The sequence below is a fragment of the Bombus vosnesenskii genome, unplaced genomic scaffold (assembly GCF_011952255.1).
Source record: "Bombus vosnesenskii isolate JDL3184/JDL3185 unplaced genomic scaffold, Bvos_JDL3184-5_v1.1 scf7180000013295, whole genome shotgun sequence".
Taxonomy (NCBI): domain Eukaryota; kingdom Metazoa; phylum Arthropoda; class Insecta; order Hymenoptera; family Apidae; genus Bombus; species Bombus vosnesenskii.
Genome location: NW_022882946.1, coordinates 8,071,967 through 8,097,414, shown reverse-complemented (window position 1 = coordinate 8,097,414; position 25,448 = coordinate 8,071,967). Strand labels below are relative to the sequence as shown.

The 25,448-nt window shown below is 44.1% G+C and overlaps 1 protein-coding gene across 2 annotated transcripts in view; it reads right to left on the bottom strand.

Annotated features, from left to right (window-relative positions):
- Window positions 1-24,867, bottom strand: part of LOC117233158 (discoidin domain-containing receptor 2-like) — a 157,968-nt gene extending 133,101 nt beyond the window's left edge. Inside the window, exon 1 of one of the 2 annotated variants that reach the window (XM_033493187.1) lies at window positions 24,518-24,867. The gene's annotated coding sequence lies outside the window, so the exon portion shown is untranslated. Of the gene's footprint in view, window positions 1-6,859; window positions 6,967-24,517 lie in introns of those variants that run through there. The other variant, XM_033493188.1, reaches the window with a different exon arrangement.
- Window positions 24,868-25,448: the final 581 nt, after the last annotated feature.

Sequence of the window (25,448 nt, the reverse complement as noted above, 5' to 3'; positions counted from 1 at the left end):
TAATGAACAGCCCGAGCTCGTTACCGTTATGCTCCATTGTTTAACCTCGTTCCTAAATTGAGCGAAAGAATTATATTAATCCCCCTCGGTGGTAACATAAAATTCGAGCGGTGGCTCAGCCAGGTGGAAATTTATTTCTCAAAAGTTTCGTAAGCACCGCGAAAATTATTGCCCGTGAACGGTAGTAACCGTGGTGAGCGGAAGAGACGGAACAAGGACGGGGACGAAGCCACTGTAAGGGTGGAACAGGGGTGAAATCGGATGGTACGCGTAAAAAAATCGTCGATAAGAGGGAGAAAGAGTGTCCGTGGGGTGTAGTTAGTTTTTCGCGGCACCACCCGTTCTCTGCCTTTCCTTTCTCGTTGCTTGCTTTTTATCGTCCGTTCACGTGTGCGGAGGAGTACGTATGCTGTCAGATCAAAAGCATGAAAATGCGGGGGAACTGCGGCTGCGTCCGGCAGAAACAATGAAAGCAAATACGGGCAATGGAAAACTACCGGCACAAAAGGACGAAAAAGCGGTCATTGCGAGTTACAAAGGACCACGCGTGGAAAAGTACCGTGGATATCCAGTTTGGGCAAACACCGGGATGAATAAAAAAAAAAAAAAAAGATACAGGCGCACACTCGCGAACAGAGACGGGTACATTTCGAAAGAAGAGACAGGAAAGAGCGAGACAGAATAGGGTGCGCCAGCAACGATATTGCCCAAAAACCGCCGACTATGGGTTCGATATATCGGTGATCACAGACGTAACCGTCATATGCTCCCTTTCATCGATGTCCAATGAGCGCCAGGTAAAAAACCGACTGGGAATCGATCGAGCTTGAAAACAACCTCGGAACCTGCGTGCGTGCGAGCGAAAAAGGAAATTCGCTACAGGCTAACCAGGTGGTAGGGATGGAGAGTTGCTTGCCGATAATTACGCGCAATTTGCCCGGTGAAATATCTGTGAAAGGCAAACTAATGCCGGGGGTGGTGACCGACGCCACCTATCGCGTCAATTTGTACCTCTGTATAAACGTTTCCGGGCAAATTTGAACGTTATAACACCAGAGAGCGCGTACGCGTTCCAACCACAAATAACGGATGTCTATTCTCGCGGATTGCAACCGGAGAATACCGAGGTACTTGATGCGGGAAATCACGGAAATATCGGTTCATCGCCGTCCGAGGCTGCGGTCTAATAAAGTAACAGCTCGGAATCAAATGGAGAAGCTCTATTGCGTCTCGACGAACGGGAAGACCCAGATGTTCAGACACGAAAAGGCCGCAGATGCGAGACAGTAACGCGACATCGAGCGTGAGACAATATCGTCGAGACAGGCTGTATCACACATCCAAGGTATTACCTGGCGCGCGATTGAATTTACAAACACGTAGAACATTTATATCGCGAGCAGTCAGATAGATCGGGACGATGCACGACTGTCTAGGTCCGTTATGACGCCTGGAAATCGTGCAATTTTTGAGATCGATGCATATTTTAACGACCGCGCGGGCAACGGGCGCCTGGCGAAGATCGTTCCTTCCACCTTTGCTGCAAGTATGAATTTCAAAATAGCAAAGGTACGTATACTTGTGTCGGCGGGCGATTTCGCTTTATAGTCTCGTAACTTCAGAGATTGATTCGCAGATCATTCAATTCCGAGAAATCGTAATCTCTGTAACTGTTTTTGCTGACATTCCTAGTCGCTCAATTTTCCAAGTTGATTCTCAATTGATGTTGCGCCGTAATCGACGAATTCCAATAAATTTCGTGCTTCGTTTAAGCAATTTCCTTCTGACATATTAGTAATCGATTTTCATACTAATCTGCCGCGTAAAAAGGATCTACCTGTTATTAGCATTCTATTCTCACGTAATTACTGGGGCTCGTTGATTACGATTTCTTCTACTCCGGCTGGCAACAACATCCCTCTCCTCCTTTGACAGAAAACCTGTTTGATCCGAAGAGAATAAAACGAAGAAATCGAATCACCTTTAATACGCTTCATTCCGCATGAGCGATTCAATTTCTGCGCACGCAGCCAACGTACACATAAAGTGCGACACGAACGCGAGTACTTTCGTGCCGTGCGGGCATTTCTGCGCGCGCCAGAGGTACCCGGAGTAATTGCGAAAAAGAGTTATTCCGCTGTCCGGCCGCCTTTCACCGAAAGCACCACGCGCGTTCCCTCGGGGAGGTCGCCATTGACTACACCGGACACATTCCCGAGCATCGAACGTTGCTTTTCACCGAGACGCAAATCTACGATCTTACAAGCAAACCCCTTTCGAACTCGCCACGATCTACGAGCTCGTCCTTCCACGCAAAGTCGCCAAGTGTCTCGAGAACGCTCGAGACTCGTTACCACTGCAAACGATTATCGCTTGAAATATATTAGCGACAAGCAACGTAACGATTTCCGAAGCCGTACGTACCTGCTACGATCGTTACCGTATAGATCTTGTAAAATTGTTGGAAAAAGTAATCGACGCGTTCCGAACGGTCAACAATGGAAACGCCGCTCTTGCGCTAAAATTTAATTAATTACAGCGACGAAGAGAGGAAACTCGTCGCGTTCGACGCAGGGAATCGAAAATACAGAAATGTAATTCATTATTTTGATTACGAGTCGTGTACGAGTTTTCGTGTGCTGATGCACAATGCACAGCGTGTCACCGTAATGGTTATGATTTTTCAAGTGCACGCATATAACGAGTGGGACATAGGCGAAAAAAGAGACAGAAAAATGCAGACGAGCGCACATTTAAATTCCCGTCTTAATTTGCGGCACCGAAACGACAGACGGTATTTCCAATTGAACACACGAAACGACCCCAGGGGTGGATTGGTGGCATCGATACAAATCGTACACTGGCGAACACTCGAGGAACGAGTGCTCCGTGCACTTTGAATCCTCCATCCTCGTGTCCATTATAACTGGAACCACTCTCGCGGCGTGCACGCTCGTATTGCTGGTAATAATTCGTACGTCTGTCTCTAAAGGGGGAAAAAGTGTCGGGGTCCGAAAGAAGAACAAACGACAAGTGGGAACACGTGCAACGATCCCGTATTTGATATCGGGAGTGGCGCGTTTCAGTGCTCTCTCGTCCCTCTGTTGCCTTCAATTTATTTCACCTTTCGTTTCTAAACAAAAGATCATTCTTACGGGACTCCGAGTTTCCACGATCGTCGTTGTTTGTCAGTTGTCCGTACTCGTTTACGGAGTAGACGTTCGTCGTTTGTCTTGGATGCCAGAAATGTTAGGAAAGTAAACACGAAAGCGCTACGAATATGTTATAGAAAATTTAGGAAGCAGAGAAGCTTCTTCTACCAGGAATTTAAATATTTCGTGCACATGGCTGTGACATACGCGCCTGCCATTTCACAGTTTGTTTATTGTAGCTACTGATTCGAGTTACTATATTTTGCACGGAGATGTAGATAGATTTTGTAAAAGACATATCATGAATATTTTCTCTAATTGTTAATCGTCTTTTATTCTAAACATTTAGAAGAGAAATATCCGCTGTTACTAAGATACGATTATTCTACCTCAAAAATCACATACCTTATTCATCAAAAATATCCTTAGTTCAGCTAATAAATATCCTCTACTTCGATCTCGTTGATTACTGTCGCTAAATCTTTTTGTTAAAACACGTAAACTCAAAACTCCAATAATAGCGTCAAACAGTTAAGTTTCAGTTAATTAAGAGATCGCAATTTACGTGTGGATAGCAGCAAATATCTGTTAATCGGTGTTACGTACATGCACGGAAAATATAAGCCGAACAACACAAAAAGAAGAAACCTTCTCGCTAATTACTTATTCGTAGCAGCGGAACGAGCCACTTCATATTCACGAATTAACTAGTTACAATCGAGTGCGCAATTACGAGGGTCGAACTGTAAAAAATTACCCGGTCACGATTGAAAGTGACTACACGAGCGGTTCGGTTTCTACGTCTGTTTGAGCAAATTGAACGGAGTTAATGAGACCAGGTGCGTATCGTTCGAAGCTCGGAGAACCGATCCTGGGAAAAAGAAGCGTAATCAAGCGAATACCGCCGATTTGCCGCTCATATTCGAAATTGCTGTCGTCTCGTAGCGATTATGTCCGAGCCAGTGATATCGAGAGTATGCTAATTCATGCAGGCGTGCGCGCACAGTGAGAGAATATGGATAGCTTGTAGGAAAAACGAAGAAGAGGAAGGAAGAGGAAAGATAGACAGGGTGGAAGTTGGATTTTCATAATGAGCGTGAAAAAGAGACGGTGTCGGGGCATCGGTGAACCAAACCGGAGTGAAAAAGGGGGTCGAGAAGAGTCGTTGAAGAGGGAGGGAACGTGCGAGTACTCGAGGAGAGGGAAACCAGGCTATGCGCGGTTCCATTGAGTAGGGCACATCTGCCGTGACGCATTGTGTTGCACGCTGCGCTTCATCCTCGTGATCCGAGCTTCGAACGCGATGCAACCACGACTCGCTGCGACAGAAAAGGGTAAGGTAGAAACGGTGATGAAGAGGAATCGGGGGAAACAACAGCGATCGAAGAAGGAAAGCACGAGCTCATCGAATGACGGAAGGAAAAAAGAAAGAAAGGGAGAACCTCCCCTTTCAGTCTCGTGCCAGACCTTTATCGAGTTATTTCGTCATATCGTCCTACCTGCCAACCAATAAATCTGAGCGAGCCCTTTCACCGAGACATCCGTTCTGATTTATGACGGAATTAATATTAGATCCACCGAAAATATCGTCGATATATCGGGTTACGCGATTACCCCCGGGAAAGCTGGGATGGAAAAAAAAGAAGGTGCGCGCACGAGCCAGTCATCCGGTTCAAAATCGAGTACTCTAGCATCTGATATACCCTATACCTGTGAAATATGCCACGAATCTCGCAAGGGGAGGCCTATCGTTTGATTTATCCCTGGTCGTTTAAGGATTTAAATACTTCAGAGATACGTTCTTTGAATAAAAAAGGTGAACCTCGGCTGCGAGATATTTGAAGTCACGAGGCAAGCTTCGCGAAGAAGAATGGTCTTGAACTATCGCCAGGTTTAGAGCGAAAGAATGTATCGACCTAGATAGTTCGAGTTGTAGACAAACCGTCTGACCGAGGATCAAAGAATCCGTGCTTCGATCTCGGCCAAAAATCCGATCGATCGGTTCTTTCTCTTTTCCACGATAAGAGAGACGCTCTAAGCGGCCAGAAAACGTCGTTACGCAGAATAAAACGAAACTTAACGAAGTAATATCGAAGATGCGCATGGAAAATTGTTATCCACCGAGCAACAGGATTTTCCGTTCTCCTGGCTGGATATCCGTTTGCTTATAATCTCCAGTGCATTTTTCATAGCAACGCGTTACGTTACATATTTATGTCACGCCCGATGTCCGACTCCTTTCACGTCGCTGGATATGCAGAAGCTGCACGAACATAGAACGAACGTAGCTCGCGTGGCTCTTACTACGTGGTACCCATTAATAATTTAGCAAGTTGAACAAAAGGGCGGTGCTTGAATTTGATGTTACCATAGTTTTGCTTCCATCTCTCCTTTTCTCTCGTTTTCGTTCTCTCTCTCTCTCTCTCTCTCGCTCTCGCTCTGTGTGTGCTCATTCCCTTCCTTCCTTCCTTCCACTTGTGTCTGCTCCCTGCCTTCGTTCTGTTCTGCTTTCTGTTATCCATGACTCGTCGTACCCCTTGTATCCCTTGTATCACGATATATAAATCCTTTTCAGAGGCGCGCGTCCACCCTCTTCACAGAAAATCCGGACGGACGGGAATGAAAATGGGAGCTTACACGCGATTACAGACCCTCCGCCGGACCCTCCGGCCAGTTAGCCTACTTTCGAATAACTTTTGACATCGCACTCGACCAAATAAACCGGTTAACAGGACAACGGAAGCCTACTGTTGAATACGCTATGAATTAATGATCCCTCGTCGCGATGAGTTCTGGTTCAACGTTAGAAATTAGTCGAACAACGCTGGGTCGTTCGCTTTTTCAACTGGTCGACGCTTTGATGTTGGTACGGTTCGCTTGTATTACAGACAATGTCACTTCAAAAGGAACAAAAGCAAGTAATTCGTTACTATTTTTTAATTTCTCGACGAAACATAGTTAGAGCAACGTTCTCTAAGAGAATACGTGGCGCAGTCCTTTTGTCGTTTACCAGAAAAACCGATTGTCCGTTCTACCGTGACGCACCTACTAGCGTAACCTTTCTGCCATATCTCCAACGCACTGGCGCAGATGACGGATTATGCCGGTCATTGAATTTTTCAATCATGATGCGCGCTTTGTACGCGCTATTGTCGCACAAGGGAGACTAACAATCGCGATCAAAGATCCTCGTATTCAAACACCCGTGATCGTACGCCTTTCACGTGTCTCCGATTTACATGTGGGGTTACGGCTCCATTCGTGGGGAAAATGAAATAATCTCGTTATGTAAATGGACATCCAGCGACACCCACTGTCATTACGTCGCATGACTTGGTCGTGTTTCACGGTTGTTTTCTATACTATCTATTCTTATACTCGACGAAAGTCAAAGAGAGTTGAATCATCGACATTTCCACATGCCTATTTTCCTTCACTGTCTGAATCTTAAAACCACGATCGCTTTAAGATCGCTGTGGTTATTTACATACAACGATTTCTCTATTAACTCGTACCACTTTCCGATCTTCTTCAAGAGGGAACATCTCATTGACCGTGTAAAATTCTACAAGGGGATTCTATCAAACGCGTGTTTTACTACCTCCATTCAGGCGGCCGGTTAATAAATGTTTCGCGACAGTACAGCCGTCGGCGGAAAGAAGTTAATAGGAACCTCTAAAGTTAATTAAGAAATGATAATAACTCACTGGCCGCGCCGGCATTTCTTATTTATGCCAGGCCTTCCTCTCTGCGTGTAATCGTGCCAGTGGAGGTTGCACGGTCCATCGTAACTCGTGTGACGGTAGCACACGCAGCGAGATTATGACACCAGCTCGTTACTCGAATGTAAGCTTACGACCATTCAGCACGAGACATCGCGTCCAGCCTTATTACGAGTGCAACGCGCGATTCATCGTAAATTAAAGGAACGAAGGGAGCAATCAGCAATCTCGCAATAGACCGACGCCGGAGATAAGGCTGCCTCGTTGAATCTCATTTAAGACCGAGTCTGTCTAAACGAAGTCGCTGCCGAGGGTGACTCGTTCTTCTCGACTCTAGTTACAAATTCCACTCCCATTGTCCAGGGTCAGTGATGCCAGAAAAATACTTTTTCCAGCGATTCCCCCACTCCGATATTCTCGGATATCTTCTTTCCACTCAAATGACGAGACTACGAGAAATAAATATGTAGCGAGTCGTTCGTTGGCCTTACCGAGAAATTTCTCCTGTTGCACGCGTGAGAGATACATATGCATGCAGGTCTCGTCGCGGAGCAACGTCACTGATCGTGCGTATTATATTTTTCTCTTTCCACTCGTACACGTACACGTATTTCTCGTTTTATAGCCGCGCGATCTGACATAATTCGTAATAGTTGGCTATAATCGCCGACTAGAGATTCATAGTCGACAAATTACTCATTAAATTGCGTTATCTAAATGCACATCGGGCCTCGATGGATACGTGTCGCGATCACTTAGCGCGCAAGATGAATGAAGCGCGCTATCTGTATCGAAAAATAAATTGAAAATCTATAATGAAAGATCTTTCTCAATCCATCACGTTACGTCGGTTACCGAAAGAATGATGAAAGTTTGTTAGCTATTTTTTTTTTTTTCGAATATTTGTCGCTCCACGCTATACGCGGTATTCTCTGTCTTGTCGGTTGTACGTCATCGAGTGTTTGATCGATTCACGATGGATATCGGTCGCGGGATAAATAAAAGCAGTCTGGTATAAATAAAACCGAACAAACACATCCTTTTCTCTATTTTTCGTTCCACCGGTATTATTCCTTTTGTACCTTCTATTTTGACTTTGTTACACGAACTTCCATTAAGTCTCGTCGATTTAGTGCTCAATACGCTATACCATTCTTGTATGCCCTGAATGTAAATAATTTTTCGAACGAATAATAGACGAAAATTGGTACCCACGATAAAAGTACGGAATTAAAACGCGGTTAACCTTAACTCTCGTTCTTAATTTATATCGGTGGTCATTAATGCGAGAGTATCGATAAGCGGGCGAGTAACAGAGGCAGTCGCGCGTTCTTCAAACGATTATACCCGGACGACTCGCTGATTACATTACAATCGTTCGGAGAGTTCTTGATTACTAGGCAATTAATAAAACCGATAACCGGATGCGGAAAGTCGGTTGGCGCCAATCGCTCAACGATAAATGGCAAATGTACGAAGGACGATTCAGAGAAATCGATAATGAGTTCGTCTCTTTCGCCGTGTACTATTCCTCGCCATCGGTAAACCATGGATAAAATGTTTATGTACACTCTGTGGTATATAACGTTCATAAAGTACGCTTTAAACCCTCTCGCGTTCTATATCGGGAATTTTCAGTTTGCTTCTTTCCAAGTATTTCTCCTTTCGATAATTCAATTTGTTATATTTCCTAGCTCTATCGTGATGTACCTAGCAGACATACTGATTACTTTCGTGAATTAAAAGAGTCGAAAGGTAATATCGTTATAGATATTATTCATTAAAATCTACTTTGAAGTTTACGATTATTTGTGCCATTTCTCTATTACAAGTAACTTAGTCGATGTAAACGATTAATTTGTTTTGTGAAAATTAGAACTTCGATCGTTCGTTCGAGTAACAAAAATAGAAGTTTATAGAAAGTACAGTTGATCAACGTGGCTTCTAGATATGAGCGTAACGCGTCTCAAAAAAGTGCAGAAAGAAGAGAGATAGAAAGAATCGTTAAGATGTAAGTAAACGATTGCAATGGTTACGTGGGAAAATTTTCGGGTAAACGAGTACCTTTCACACGGAAAATCGAGTAATAATACGATACCATGAACGGTATATTATCTTCCATTAGCGAAATCTCATCGTGCCAGGCCTTAATTATCATTAACGACAGCGAAATCGATAGCGGTCTGTCGGTGTACACGAGCTCGTCAAGTTTCACGGAGAGCGTCGATAAGCTATACGAGGCTGTGGAATAATTCGCAATAAGGCAGAACCCTCAGGAATCGTGCGCTCCGAACCGATTCATGGAGAGTTCATCCTTTTTCACAGACGTGACGCACACGCGTATGTAAATTCCCGCGCGTCTCGCTGCAAAGATTCCTTTCGCGGGAACGAGAAAACGCGGTTGTACAGAAATTGCTTTGCCGTGTTTTGCCCGCGTATACGATTTCTCCCCGCCCTTGTCCCTGCCACTTTTTCCTCTCCATTTTCTTACTTCGGTCACGCAGACACACCGTTTCACGTACGGGTCTACTACATGAATGGGATTCGGCGTCGAGACGTAACGTGACTGTGTACGTATTTCACTTTCGACGGGGTTGCTCTCGAGTCTCGGATTTCACGGCTACACCGACCAACCTGCGATTACTTTTCTTCCGCTCGCTCGAACTTTGCGTTACATCCATTCAATCCGGGGGTGTTATTGAGAATGTACACGCCAAGCGAAAAATACTTTACTACGTCAATGGATACGTATACATTCGTAGATCGAGGAACAGAGAAAGTAGTGTTTTTTCTACATATCGTGTATTTTTTAAAGTAAATACAGTTTGTACAGTTTTTATATACGATTTTCTCTGGACTCAGACCAGCGAAAAATAACAAAATTGTCAGCTTAATTGGTTTCTGATTTTATCTAGCTTTTGTAATGGAATTTAGTTATGAAAGATCTAACGATGAAATGAAATGAAAGTTGGTGTAGAAACCTTAATAGAATATTCGAATAAAAATAGTTTAAAAACGGAGGAAGATTTAACTTTGCCTAAATCAATAACTTCGTCGCTTCTCGATTAATTTTTAATCGTGAATTCTTAAAGATCCGCCTGGAACGAGCCTGTTTCTGTTTCATACTAAATGGATCTTTTCAAGGCCATTTAAATTTGCAGACGTTCCGTGTCAAAGAGACTCTAGACTCGAACTTATTTCAAATCCAATAATCAAAAGTGAAAGTGAAAGCGGCACGCAGCGAAATACTCGTAACTGTTCCGGATAGATGGATTTGCACGTCCGATTAAACACTTTCCGAACAACGTTATGGTTCGGTGCGAATGCTGCGAAAGCAACGAATTCGTCATCCGAAAATTCTTCTGGCTCCGCCTTTAAGAGGCAGCGTCGCGTGCTTCGCTCGCGAGAGATGCCGACTGAAATTCTCTCGCAGCTCCGCGTCCCGACCCTGTTCCTTGCAACCACCCCGGCTTCTTCTGCTCTTTGCCTCTGTCGTGGAATATTAATTACGACCACTTCACAAAAGACACCGACCGGAAGTTTTTGCCGGTTATCAAATGCAGAACAGGTTAATTAAATTCTCACCGCTCGCGGTTCGCAAAGGAACGCTACGCGCGCACCCATGGCCCGCACAATGCCGGGGTCAGAACACCTCGAGGTTGTGTTAATTAGGCATACGATGAATGGCACTACATTCATCCGAAAACGCTTCGAGTCAGCCTCGTGACTATGTCGTCATCTATCGCGCGTTCGAATCTTCCATCATCACGCGGCAGACACGTTCGCGCGTCACGATTATCGCGTATGCTGACACGCACACATTCTTGCCCATTCTTTGACCGCGCCAACTGCCGGAAGTGCAATAAAATCAAATGGAATTACCGACGTATCTAGGTACTTGACTTTCATATTATTTCTGGATTGCACACGGAGGCACGATGTTATTTGGATTCGTTTATTTCTCTTCTCTCTTTCCCTCGTTTTGCTATACGTACCGTGAAATTACAGCGAGGATGTTTTTCAGCTCGATAATTTTCTTTCATGGCTGTCCGATACATTTTGATAAATAAAACCGAACGAACGAGCGAGCGAACGGACGTGGAAAATGTTGCGCAAAAAGTATATTATATAACATAGTTGTTAATACGCGAGGGGTATTTAAAGCGAGCTATTCATTTCCGAAAACAGCACATAACACGCTCTTTGTTCGCAGTTGACGAGTCCAGGAAGTCGCGAAATAATCAAACTAATTAGGCGATACCATCAATGCACGGTCAGCGAGGATTGATTTCCACGGACCTACAGACAAAACCCCATAAGCGTAATTGGATAGAGAATACCACCGCACAGTTTATATTGATCGGAATGTTCACATCAACGATGTAATCATATTTGTCCAGGCATGCTTTGGAGCCCATTTCCATTGTGTTTGCTTAATAATTATGGATCGATTTTGGTATTGGATAATATTGACCCCTGTTCCTGCCACATATCACTTCGTTGCGGTGCATAAACGGATAACGGGCGACCGCAATCTAGTGCAATCTAGATGATAGGCTAAAAATCATGTCGGTATGCTAAGCGCCGTACATTCCCATTTCATCATCGAACATCCACTATCTATCCCCTATTGTGGCGACACGCACGTTCGCCGCCCCTCGGCATCTCAATCATTTTCGATTTTCTACTTTTTAACGTACCAAACCTCGTTTACAAGTTCGTTTATTAGAGGAATAATGTATATAGAAAATATGAACGATACGTTGTTATCGAAACCTGTTCCAGTTTACATGCCGAAAATGATCAGCAAAATTTGACATGACCTGGCGTAGTCGTGTTTACTGAGTCGAGCATGGCAAGTTTTAATTAACGAGTCGAGCTGCGCGAGGGTGTTGCAGAAACCTCCATGCACTCCCCTACACCCACCGTAGTTGATCGCTCTAGAGGTATGTAACTTTATGTACATATATGCTACGATGGTGGCCTATAAACCCTTCAGGGATTACACGTGCAGATGCGCGTAAACCCGCTGCTAGATAGTAGCTGGACATCAGGCTTCAGTTATTTCGTCCATCAAAAACGCGCGGATCAACGGTGAAGATTTTCACGTGCATCATTCCGAATTTGGTTTGCGTCCGTTTCATATCGCTATCAACCGACGTTTCAGTGGATCTACCAGACAGTTTCCATCGGAGCAATTTTTTACCTTCAATCACCGACGGCTTGCAAAATGTGCAAATCCAAAATCTAATCACCTCTAATTGCCGAGTGGATGCATTGTTCGAAACGATTCGATTTGCTACGTGAAGTTCGGCCGGAAATTGTACCCAAGCGTTGTAATTCTATCTGGACCAATTGCTGTGCATTTCCTACCTTAGATTTACGACGTGTCAATATTGACTGTCAAGCACCAAAGAGTAAGATGCCAATAATGTGAAATTCGTAGGTAGATGTGGTAGATCGTAGAAACTTGTCTATATTCGCTAGCGATTTAACCGATAACATTTGCAAATTCAATAATCGAATTTCGAGAAAGATTTCACGAACTCTACAAACATCCTCTTTATACTCATAGATATGTACGTTTACCTTTTCTATGTATGAAGTTTCAAAAATTAAATTTCGTACATAATAAATTAAATCTAATAAATGTAGTCGAATTTTTGCGCATCACTCAGTACACTCGCGCACGGGTGTGTATCGGCCGATGTCGAACGTCGAAAAGTGTTCGTTCGCTCGGCAGGGAAGGTGTTACACGTATCCCAGGGGCAGCGGTGCATGTCGGGCTAATTGATTCCCAACGACGACGCGCACGTGTCACGCGTCATCAGCTGCAATGTGCATATGCACACGAGCAACACGCGCGTTTTATGTATACGAAGGGTAATTCTGCGAGTTTCGGTCTCGCTCGGTGAAATTCATACGCGATCCTCGCGTGACCGTGATTTTTAATTCATTTATGCCGTAGGTCTGAGATATTCGTCGAGCAAATTGGATTTTTAAGAGCTTAAATCGACACGCGGCACTGTATGAATGGAATATGAATAATCATCGGTTTTTCGTACCGTTGCCGATATTCGCCATTAAAATATTCCGCGTAATATTAACTACGAATGAAAACGAGATAATTTAGCGGAAACTCGTGGTTTCCCGTGTTGTACGGCTCGATGTTTTGCCCGTGTTAGCCGATGAATTAACTGATTTCGAGCGACAAGTGTTTCTCGTTCATGCGTGACTACGATCCACGTTACACGGAGAAGGCACTTGCTAAACGCGTTCGCAAACCACGTGTCCGTTTTCGTGGCGTTATCTTGAATCGTACAGTGTTATTAATGAGCTCACAATGTGAACGGGTTGTGCGTATCCCCGACAGGTATACGATGTAATAATAAGCTATTATCGTTGCGCTTTCATTGTCGTTGCGAGCAACGCTAGAAACCTGACCGCAACCACCTCGTCTCGAGATTCACGAGGAGAGATACTTTCTCGTCGGTTGCCTGCCGGGGTAATCCAATTTTTCTCGTTTCACTTTTTTCATTGGTGAACTTCGTTTCGAAACTTGTAATCTCCTAGATTGAATGTATAACCGCCAAAGGGAGTGCAGGTATACGCGTATATATTTCGTTCGATGTGCAAGCTGCATTTTATTAGAATAGTTCGCTCTAAGTTTTTTAATAGAACACCCTTCCTATATATATATATATGTATATACACGATGTATCTTTTCTTGTCTAACGCTACATAGCCGGGAGAGTAACTTTCTTTTTTTACAGCAGAGTCTCGAGTTATAGGAAGAGATACCGTTACAATAATAAATGCTGGTGAAATTTTCGTCGGTAAAACGTAGGTACAAAGAGAAGTATACACGGAGCTGACGTAATTTTTCTACAGCCATTATCGCATTATCGGCTTTGAGAAGTTACATGCCGTGTGACAAGAAATCGGTAGAAGTTGCCGCGGGGAGTCTCGAGACAACGCGATCTTTTATCGATTTCTTGCTCGCGTCTTCTGCTTAACAAGAGAAATTCGAATTCAAGCTTACAATAGAATCTCCGGCCAAAGGAACCTGCGATAAACGAACAGAAGGGTCTTCATGGCGAATAAACACAAGCAACGGATAGAAAAATGTAATAAATATAAAGCTTTACAGCGACGATAGAAGACACGAAGTACAATCTCTCTTTAAGCGGATCGGTATTTCTCGTTTCTGTAATATCCTTTTCGTTTCCCGAGCGAAAACAAGCTATCGAAACACGGAACGTGATCACACCGTCCGCGTATTTTCCACGACGACGTTGAAAATCTCGACTTAAATCATTTAACAGGAGGTAGCGACACACGCGCGCGTTCGAAGTGCAATGGCAACTTCAGTAGCCACAGCGGCGTTCTATCTCGTCGTTTTCGACTCCTGCCATATTTTGCCCTTTCATTAGGCGACGAAAGCCACGTGATTAATGGAGTTCCGTTACCGCGCGGTTTTCATCACGACGCCCCGACAGCCACGTCAGTCAGGAGTTTCGTGAAGCGCGATACAAACGCGTGGAAACGGAAAGGTTTAACGGATGAAAAGACGAGGGAAGGGAATCGCGCGATCGTTCGCGCGAATCGTAAACACGTACATTTTTGCTACGGTGAACACCGTCACCCGCCGAGCGTGACTTTGCAAAACGAAAAACGCAGGGAAAGAGAGGAAGGTAAAAAACGACAGAAACAGAGGAGGGTTAGCGAGGGGCAAAAAATACGAACGAATCGTGCGTAGAAAAGAGCCGCGATGTTACGTGTCAATGGATATCGTTCTAATGAAGAGAGCTCGACTGATGCACCCATCTTTGCTCGGGCAAATCCTCGATTTCATAAAACGCCGTCTTATAAACGCGTCGACGCGCGTTCGGTGGTTCCTCTACTCTCTGTGAAATCAGTCACGACGACAGACGCAGAGAGTCCGCGTGTACCACGTTTTCGCGTAAAAAGGAAGAGACGCAAATGCTGAGACGCCGTCGTGTGCGTGCGTGTATCCGTGATACAAAACACTTTTGTACGAATCTGCATCGGCAGCTATATGATCCATGCGCGAGCGACCTCGACCCCTCCGGCTCCTTTTCACGAGTGCACATAATGCGATCTCATTTTATTTTGCGCCTCTCCGTTATCGTCTGCGTTCGTATAACGCCGCCGGCTGGCGTTCATGAGAGAAGAAGGGGAGTCGAACAAGGAGAAAAAAAGGAGGAATTTCCGTCCCTTTTCCAGCGCTTCCTCGTCTTCGCGCAAACGAAAGTCAAGTAGATTTTTCACCGACGTTCTTGCGCTTCTGTGCAAAACGCACAGTACGTTCACGCGCTCGATTGTGTATTGATTTGGGGGCAAACGTTGCCGATATATTTCTTCTACTCGATCGGGTGGTGCGGAATAAAAGAAAGTGCCGTTATATTTTCCAGAATTGAGGCATGACAGGCGTAATCGCATTAGTGATAACGAACGATAGGAATATATGGAATACGCCAAAGGAATTCTCTGTAACTGGGTTAACAAGTCGGAACTTTATACGATAGAACAAAATTAACTTACGATATTACGAGCTCCATTATATTCTCATTATCTTATAAAAGGCTACTTGCAATACCCTATTAATCGAGCTTCTCTGTCGGTAACAATTTTTGGAAGTAAATAAATTCATCTTTTTGTAAGATACTATTCGAGAAATGTCGACACGAAAGTCGATATAAAAGATGATCGGCGTATCTACTCGGTGCTATCGGCGCTAGACATCGCGAATCGCTATCGATGGAACAAAGCGCATAGATAATGAACGACATTCGCGACGGGTTGGATCGTTGTCGATTGCCGCGCTCACCGCAACGATAATCGAGAGGTTAACGATCGACGTGACCGAAGGTATTGCGGAAAACGTGACGCGTTGCTATTGATTGTTACGTCGGCGTTGTTCGGAGCAACACCGTGCGTATGCCAGAAGAAGATGGATACAACGTGCGAGAGCGTATGCCGCTTGGCCTCGACCCTCCACGTAACAAATTGTTTATTGCCACATGCTCGACTCTCACACCGTACGGAAATGGGGTTGGGTGGCCGCGACGCCGGCCTCCCAAACACCCAATGCCAATCTTCGCCCATTGCCGCAGCATACGTTGTTCCTTGTCCGGGGGTTGCTGCAGTATAAACGTAAAATCGTGCACACACGCGCGCGCCTGGCTCATTGGCGTAGGGATACGGACACCAATCCCAGAGGGTTAGACAAGTTCGTAACTGCGGTCCGTTACAAAAATTCTGGAAGAGATCGTTGTTTCGTTCCTTTTCTTTTTCCTTTTCTTTTTTCTGCTTTTTTCCCTTAATATAGACGGATCACGCGTGGCTGCCAGAGTCTCATAATACATATCTGGAAGAGTGTGTTCTCGTATCCGTGCGCATACATACACGCATGCGTTCCTTTTCTTCTTTTGTCCGACAGCGCCGGATCCCGAACGTGGAGAGATCGACCGGACCAAGAATACTACGAAATATTCTTCTTGTGCATCCAGATATCCATGTAGGGACTTTCGTACGGAGCGGATGCTATTACGAACCGGTAAGAACGTCGGCGTACCCGAGGCATTTGAAAGATTTCAATTCCAGCGACGGCTCTCGCGAAAGAGACAGGAGTAATCGTCGGGGATCAGGTATTCAATATCGGGGAAGACTGAAATAATCGTGTCGAACGAACGACGCTTCGACACACCAACTTTAATTCAATCAACCGTCGAGTTTCTATCACGATTGATCAATATTTGCTGCGCGATAGTTCCCCGTTATGATTTTCCGTTTTCAAGTTTTCGCAGCGACGACGTTACGGAGCGGAATGTACTCTGTGAGACGTTAGCATTTCACGATGTCGATCTCCGACAATTTCTGCATGAGCAAGCATTTTGTGGTTCCATGCTGGTTTGACAAAAATTCGCTCGATACTCGGTCGATACAAAATGGCGAGAAAAAGGAAGAGAGAGAGAGAGAACGGCGGACAGTTAAGCTGGCAACTTTGCTCGAGGACCCTCGGTAAGGAAGTTTGAACAAACGAGCGTGTATCGGCGCGTGAGGTTGCGGTAAACGCGCGTTCGCGTAGGCTAGACGTTCTCCAGCGTGAAATAGGCGGACGAAGAGGCGGAGATCTTTCTTTGCTACAAGAAATACGACGCTGAAGAAGGCGAGAGGACAGCAACAGGAACAGCAGCAGCAGGAAAGGTGGACTCGATTCACCAGACAGTCGTTATCTTATTACTGATATCGCATCGCTGCCGTACGCGTCTCGTCCCGGTTTCGCCCCGTGTCCTGAACAAATGTTTGCGCCACACTACCGCGGACAGATAGTGGTGCAAACCGGTAGACTTCCTGTTTGCCCTTGAGTGTGCTCCGGTGCAAAGAACACGTACACAACGCACACAGCTTGCACGACAAACGAGGACAAACGTAGACAAACGGGGCCACGATCGGCCCGTGGTCCCTACTCCCTACTGCAACTGGGCTATTTGGGTTAGAACGAGTTATCGCCTTTCGGAAGTTTGCACCTAGTTGCACCTTCCGAAAGGCTTTCCGTGCGGTGCGCGCTGAACCTGCACTCTCATAATGCATTATCTCACAGGGAGATGTGTGTTGTACGCGCGCCAACGACGCGGCTAGCTCTCTCGGTCTTGTCGGATCGAACTTGGCATGTTTGCGTTCCTAGTTACGAACAACCACCGTTACGAAACAGTTCGCTTACCGTTTCGTCAACGTCGTTAACGGCAAGGCTGCAATTGATGACAACAGGCTTCTCGGAGATAAGACGTTGAGCTTAACGTTCTGATATGTATCTTCGATCGAGAAAGTTGATCTTTGATTTAACACTTTGATAGACTTACGACTAAGTATAAAGGAACATAAGACAAAGTACTATTTATGATTAAGTATTATACAATACCCAATTCCATAATTTGATAATTGTATCAAAAATTTAACGCACCGTTGCCTCAAGATAATAACAATAAGATTGTAGAAACCGTCCAAAAATATTTCCACTATAGAAAAAACAAAAAAAAAACAGTTTTATCGCGCGGATAAACTAAGCCGCTTTAACCACTAGAAAACAGCAATTTCGTTGAACATGGTGCTTCATCGGAGAGGATTCGATGCCCTCCAGTGAATACATATTCAACGATACATTTTTAAAAATATTCTACGAGGCTCTTTTAAACACCGCCCTCGTAACGTAATGTCGATAGGGGTACGCGTGGTAAACGAACGCTTTCATAATGGGTTAATACAGGCGCATACATAACGCGCGCCACGCATCGCAGTAAACGTTCTCGTTACCTTGACGCATATCCACTTTCGTACAGCCTGAGATAACGTAGGCAGCTTGGTAACGGAAAAGCGGTCGCGGTGAGTAGTTTATGGCATGGAAATGGTATTAGTCCCGATAAATATAAAGCATTCCCCGGGTGGCGCGAGCTGGAACATGGTATCGGCGCGAGAGCGTATTTCGCCTTCTAAGACAAATGATGTATCGCCCTTTAGGAAATATATCAGGCGTGAAAGATATGACGCGCGTGCTAGATGAGGAAAGAAATTCAATGGCAGAGCATCTCACAGGCTGTTTCATCGATGCTGCATGCCAGCCTCGGTGAAAGATCGATTCGCGGTCTAAAAGCATAAGATTCCTGAACGAGCACGCAGACGGCACCAGGTTTTATGTAACACTGTTGCCATTACGGATCTTAGGTGGCTCGAAGATTCTATTGGTGGAACCGGATCGCTTTACTGTCCAAGCGGTACAAGCCTGACGCGCTTCTACGTTCTCGCGCTGAACAACAACTCGAAATAGCAATGTAACAGGCGTGATGGGTAAACGGTCGCGAGACTATTTGGAAAGACGCCGAGATACAAACTGTCTAACGAAGACGGGACTGACCTAAACAACTGTTACTGCGTCCAACGACCAGCGGTCTCGTAGTCGAACAGGTGCTGAGAGAACAGGTTCCTAAATTAAACAACCTCGATGCCAGTTTGGCGAAGTATCGGTTCGAAACGTACCTATGTAACATGGCTACGATACCTAAACGATTTGAGCTGTTTCTGCGATCTCTAAACGGAAGAATAAATAACATCGTGTAGGTAGTAGTAATATTTTTTCTCCGTAACAGGACAGAGTAGTTAAAACACCGAGCACTTTACTAAACAAGCACGCTTCTAATTATTTGGAGCAATCTACTCCGGATAATGGACTCTTTTCGTTGCACGTATGGAACGACAATGATTTCACCAGGTTCCAAAAAAACGAAACAAAGAAGTTTGACGTATTAATGGTAGGGACGAGTAAAGTAAGAATTACTCGGGCGATAATAACCGATGCCGACTAGCGAGATGCCTGCGGCCGATATAGCCTCGTTTATCGCGAAATCCCTATAAAAATGTTTACGAGAAAGCCGAGTCCCCTGACGGCTGAAATCGACGTGTTAATCGCACGCGATGCTGACAGTACTGTGCACAAAATGTGACTGTAATCTCACGCGCGTGATCACTCGGCGAACAGGTCGATTATTCATTATGCGCCTCTGAGCTGTTTCAACGTGACGATGTCGTGCACGCAATTACTCCTAGGGGCCTCGATAAATATTTTGTTCGGGCGAAATTAAGGTTTCGGTGTGCCACGATGCTGCACGTTACGAGGCCTGGTTAAAGTGCCGTAGTAAATTGCGCCCGAGTATGACCCGGTGTCATCGTTCGTTACATCGGACGACCTTATAATTGCTCCGACGCGGAAAGAGACGCTCGTCTCTGCTTCCTCTGTCGGGGATGGTGGAACAGCCCCTAATAAACGTCTCGGTAAATATTCCTCCCCGGATAGAGTGTTTCGTTGCGTGAAAAGCGTAGGATCCGTTGTCGAAAGACCAGAGGCCCAAGAGTGGTTGTTCGATCGAAACCGGTAGCGGTGGTGGTGGTGTCGAAAACGAGGCAGCGTTGAAACGCGAAAGCACAGGCCAACGAGGCTCGTTCCCGAATCGACAGAGAAATTTTGATGCGGCTCGCGCGTTTGTTTGTTCCGCGAACGGCCCGGGTAATTCCTAAATAATTACGCTTTTAATTAGGTAACGTTGAAAACGGGTTGCTAATTTTCATTTAATTTCTGCCTTGTAACGGGTTCTATTCAAACGGTGCGCCCAGCAACCGTGCGTTGGAAAATTTATTATCGCGAACGCACGTAATTGAACGTTCGCGAATATTTCACGAGATATGCGAGCAATTTTCCCCGAATCCTTAATGAAAGCTTATTAACTATTATCGTGGCCGTAAATCCAGCTGCGTAGTTCCTCGAATATATTGAGTCATAGAGGTTCGTGCATCACTTCACGAGCAGGAAACGCGAAAGAGAAACGAAGAGAAAGAGAAAGAGAAAGACAAAGAGACAGAGACAGAAAGAGATATGTCGCAAAAAAAAAACCGTATCTAGCAGCGCGCCTGTTTCTCTACGTTTTAAATCATCGTTCTGCTAGGAAACATCGATTCCAATTGTTCTCCATGGACGCGGGTTATGAATTCGAAGCTAGGAAACTCGGAAAATCCGAGCGTTTCCTGGCGAAAAGCAACGAGACGAAAGTCGATATTCGAATTCGTAACAGTTCTATACCGGCGTGAACATTGTGCAATTCTATCCCCTGGGTGATCGTTTCGTGCGTTCGTTCTTCGTTCTGCATCGGTAAAATCCGTTAATTAATTCACAAACGCACAAAGTGAATACCAAATCGTCGCTCACGGATTCCTGCTTGTGGTTTTATCCTTTCACGCGTTACAATGTACCCCGATGGAAGCAACGGTTGCAACTGTGCGCGCGTGAGAGAAAGAGACCCGAATAGAATATCGGAGAAGAAAGAGAGAGAGAAGGGAAGAGAAAGAAAGGGGATAGTCGTTGCTCCGAAAATACGCACTTCGGGAATACATCAAAGGCAGGAGCCGGACGTGCATATTCACTCGCCTACGTTAATTTGATTGTTCTGTTTATTTCTGGTAAATGAAATTAAAATAGCTCTACTTCTCTGGGGCCCTGCAGTTTCGGCGACAACGAACGAGAAAAGAGGAAAGCAGGGAAAAAGGGTGGGGGTGAAAAGGGAAAAAGAGAGAAGGGTGGACGCGGGGCCGGTGGTAGCTTATTGCGACTCCACCTTTTTAATTAAAGTTTGAAACTGAACTAGCGCATGCAAGAGGGTTCCGTGGCTCCGAGCGAAGAGGAGTACGGCACATAAAATAGTCAAGTGTAGCTTTCTTCTCGGCCGAGCACTGTCATCCTGCTTGTTTGACATTCTTGCCATTATAAAATGAACACGGCACTACATCCGCGATGCCCTTCATTTACAAATGAAATTCGGGAAGTTTAATCATTTTACAACCCGTTCAAAGGTATCGTCTCATTCATCCGGTTGTAGCAAAAATTTCACCTATCACTCTTTTGGAGGATTCGATTCTTGTTAAATATAAAATATGTGGCCTGAAATACATCTCTTAGAAAGTAGCTTCTTCCTTTTTATGTTTATTAGCAACTGGATATTAATAAATTCATCGTACAACGGTACGTTTTCTTAATGAAAATAGCTTTTTATCAGGTCGTAGCAAAAAATTTATCTACTTGTTTTTAAACGATATTATCATTATTACAATACCTATATATAAAAATAGCTTCTCGATATATTTATATCTGTATAATAACTGTGTATAACACGCATCATTAACCCAGGCTCTATATTACTTTGTTTTAATTAATCGATGAAAATCACGAGTTAAATGAACAATCGTTGCGTCACAACGACTATTCACATGATGCATGAATAAGTGCAACTCGCGCAAGTGTCCCGTATCTAATTCACCTTCATAAGCTTTATAGCGGCATTGTGTTGCAGCCTGGAGCTACCATTAATTTCGTTAATGGTTAATCAATAAACAAGCAAGTCACGAGCATTGCTCTAGCAACGGGTAATACGTGTGTTCCTATGGTTTTGGCTGATCATCGAGAAAGAGTGGGAGAGGAAGAAAGAGAGAAATGGACGGGAGAGGCAAGAAAGATAGTAAGTAAACGGTACGTGTGCCCGGGACGAGAGAGCGTAAGAAAATAGGCACCTGTTCGGGCCACTGTTGTGCAGATGAGCGTTTGAATGCTAGGAAAATGAGAGACGGTCGAAAAAAGGAAGCGAAGGAACCAAAGACGCGAGAACGAACAGGAAGAGAAATTATCGCGGAAGAAACGCTATTTGTTATCAGTCCGAAGTAATATAATGGCTCATATGGCCGTTGATTGATGTTGCTACACTACATTTATATGCTCTGTTCAGGCCGATCTATATTCAGAGGAAGCATAATTTAACTTCAGCCCTGTTCTTTGTTGTTGGAAAACGTGGCTGTGGTGACGAAGAAGAATTATACCCTTCGATGTCTACCGAAAGTTTCTTTAAACAGCGCGAGCGAGTGAGAAGCACGCAGATCGGCACAGTAAAGAAAAACCTTTTTAAATCCACGCATTAAGCGAAAGAAATTACTCTGAAAGAAATAACATTACGTTGCGAAATTGTTTCTTCTATGCACACGTATACGAATAACCGAGGCAAGAATACACGCGCCGGGCGATTTGAAAACGCATCATTCAGCTTGCAATTCACGTTTCCACGACAAAGAGAAGCAATTTTCGCCGGACCGACGGCAATATGGACGTAAATACGCCGATTACGCGCGATTAATTATTTATGCGGTGGTCGCTTTATTATCGGTGCAAAACGCTTGTAACTGGTTGATTGTGCAAAACTGTCGTTCCACGGAACGCGCGTGGTATTATCTCAGGAAGATTGCCACGTCGAGTTGATGCGTGTCTAACCTAGTGCAGGAAGAAAGTACACCAAGAGAGATTCTAAACCAACACGTGAATGGATCGCGATCGTAAGAACCTTCGAAGGAGTCGTTGACATGAAGTAGTTTATAAGTAGAATGACGTGCATGGTATACACTACTGCATTACGCGAAGAGAATCGCTTATCGCGAGGAAGCAACCAGTGGTGCAGTTTCCACGTGGCCTTATGACAGTTACGTTTCGAAACGATTAATATCAGCTAGCTGTATGCGTGAACGGGGACATCCTCGTTATACCTATAGATGCGAGTTGAGAATGGTGTACGGACGTTACCTTGTCTCTTAGTTGCGACGCGCAGCGAGATAAGTGTACGAAACAGTTGGTAAACGGTGAAAGATAAGAGAAAACGGAGACTCGAACTTTTCTTCGTAATTCTTCTTGTTTAGAATTGTATACGTAAGCGGGCGGGGAAAGCTAGGAGTTTCTTAAATAAGCGAAACGTGTGTTGGTTTTTTCTGGTTTGTATGGTTTTCTCCGCGCTTCTGTGTATAGTTAGCGATGTATCGATTTGTTTTTACATCACTTTTCTGGCATTATTTTTACGATATTTTTATTTTTGTATTTTTACCCAAACAGTTACAAGATCAATGATTTGTTTTATGAATCAAAAATGAAATTTTTATCATTTATTTATGGAATATGTTTGAAGAAAGTATTTTTACATCTCGTGCCTTCAGTTTCTGGTTCAAAAAATTTGAATGCTCTACACTTTTTTTTATCATCGAACAGAGGAAAAATTATTTCGAGGAAAATATCTCTGAATAGAATAGCAGAGTTGGATTTTCCGTACTAATTGAACCTCCCCTATTTACTCTATTTAAATAATTACTGTTTCATCATAATTCTGAATTACTCGAAAATTACCGCATAGAGCTTACGTAATGATTTTTCGTCTCATTATTATAAAACGAACTCGTTGTTTTTAATATACAAAACACGTTTCATTTTTATTAATACATAATTTAAAAAATGAAATAAAAAAGAATATTCTGCTTTCATATACGTTATTCAGTCTAGTTAATATTTCATGCAACATGCTATTTGCATCGTTGCATTAAAAAGAATTGTTCGATAAGCAGTTATACGAAAAAGATATACTTTTCAAATAATAGCGCCATTTTTGTAACCTATGTGATTGCGAACTGCACTGCTGTCGCCTGAATTATGATTATAAATTTCTCGTTCCTACTGCCTTCTAAATCGTCACTTTTTCTTAAAAACTTTACATTTTTAATACGTAATTTGCATTCGGACTAGAAAGGTTCGTGCTTTCTTATAAATTCACAATATAAATATATCTCATATATGAAATACTAATAATATTGACGATAAAGGATTTACAAAGCACCGAGATAGAACGTATACGATTGTCAAATGGAGTATACAGAGAGTGCACCGTGTATATCTATGCCGAGTATGTCACCGCATACGAATACGTTACACGTCCTAATATACATGAAACGACACACATGTACTCACGCGCGCTATTCAAACGGAAGTTCAACTTTATCGGTCTAAGAATATTGGCAGGAAGGTAAAGGAAACACGTCGCCTCGCGCGCGATCAAGAATTCTAAACCACGCGTCAGAATCGAAGTCTGTCGAACTGTCAGTAACGATTGGAACTATCCTTCCTTTACGGGACGTGTTCCACGCGCACGTTCGAAACAATTTCGAAGAACCGAAAGCGAAGAAAGTGAATGAAAATAGGAAGTAAGAGAAAACACTCACGTTTTTTTGACAGCAAAAATAGCCGGCGTGCCTTGCGTTTTCGTGTCGCAGGATACGCTGAATCGTTGATTTCGTCTTCCTCTTTCCTTGGTGCACTGTCTCCTTCGTTGCGTCGTAAGGATATGAAGTATCACGCGCGTAACATGAAACTTCGCGACATGACACCGCACAGAAATCACTAACAGAAAACTGCGAACGATTCACGATCGACGAAATTTCGTCCTTCGTAATGTTAGAGGTTAAGCGTGCGAGTACAGTTTTCGCGCGTTATGACGAACGAACGTGGGTACGGCCAATCGACGAAGGCAATGCGTACCCCTCGCGACCCCGTGACGAACTGAGGATCGCGCTGACGGTACAGCGCCACCGTGACCCGTGGAGACACCGTAAACTAAACTTGCACCCGTATATACCGTCTGCCGTGGGCCCGCACACGCGACTAGTAAATACGAAAGGAGTATCTTCGAAGTTCGGTAAAGTTGTTCGTCTTTCGCATTTTCATTTCGCGTGACTCGATTTATCCGATCGTAAAGTGCTAATCGAATTGTTTGACATTTGTAATAGTGCCGTGATACCTTCCTTCAAACTCTTCGAGACAAGAACTAATCAAACGTCAAAGTGTTGACAGGGGTACAGTTTACTTCTGTGAGTACAAACAATATTTATAAAGACACCGCTTTTTCATGCCCAATGATGTTTTCGACGATATTCGAGAATATATGATGATATATTTGATTATTGCAATTGATGTATATAAGCTACATATGTATAGGTTGTATATGTAGTGATTCTTGTAAAGTGACGCCATTAGAGAGATATCGATATGAGCATAAAAATTGATCGATATGGTATAGATGGAGAGCGTAGACACCAGATTACAATATTGTGTCAGATCTTTTATACAGTTGCATAGATCTTGATAGGTTAGGAC